Here is an 881-nt window from a genome sequence, read left to right as displayed (position 1 = left end):
ACGTGTGCTCAGTCGTATCCGACTCTGCAACCCCATGGACTGTAGCCCGCCAGGCTACACTGTCCATGTGATTCTCCAGGCAAGAATACTGGATTGGGTTGCCATTTCCTTCTCCAGTAGATCTTCCTGACCCAGGGATCAAACTCACATCTCCTGAACTGGCAGGGTAGATTCTTTACCAATGAGCCACCAGGGAAGCCCCTGAAACTTACTAGATATTAGGTATACTTAAGTTCTCTGTGGCTCAGTTTCCTCATCTATAAAATAGAAATTTCCAACTTTATAGAGTTGTTACAAGAATTAAAATTGAGAACATACATGAATGCACCTCACATTCTTAAGTTCTACAGGCACTTAAGGTTCAATAGGTTTTATTAAACAAACACATGAATTATTGATTGAATCTAACTGCTCTGCTCCTCCTTCCTTATTTCCTTTTCTGTAAATTTTCCTCCCATCATTTCAGATTGGGCACCCCTCCATGAATCAGAGGTTTAGAACACAAATACACACACACTCTTTAGATGTGCATTTCTCTTCACAAGCTTAGCTTAATACTAAAGTTTTTTTCTAACAACTTCTGCTTACGTTCAAGCTTAAATCTTTGTTTATAAATCATTCATTAGAAGAATTTTAAAAATAACTGGCAACCCTAATATGGCCTCTCACATTCTTTACTTTAAAATGCTAAACTGATTTTTTTAGAAAAAGATATCAGGGTCCAGTCAACTTCTTAGAACAATAAATCAGGACTCAAAGAATTCAAAAATTCTTATTTAACCCAATACTATGTAGGTAAAGGGAGACAATTATTCTATTGCTCATTCTTACTCTCAAAATTAAAATTCCCAACAAAAAATTTAATGACAAATATGCAAATC

The sequence above is a fragment of the Bison bison genome, unplaced genomic scaffold (genome assembly GCF_000754665.1).
Source record: "Bison bison bison isolate TAMUID 2011002044 unplaced genomic scaffold, Bison_UMD1.0 scf7180017864297, whole genome shotgun sequence".
NCBI classification, from domain to species: domain Eukaryota; kingdom Metazoa; phylum Chordata; class Mammalia; order Artiodactyla; family Bovidae; genus Bison; species Bison bison.
The sequence above is the reverse complement of the archived record's forward strand: the minus strand, read 5'-3'. Positions refer to the sequence as shown.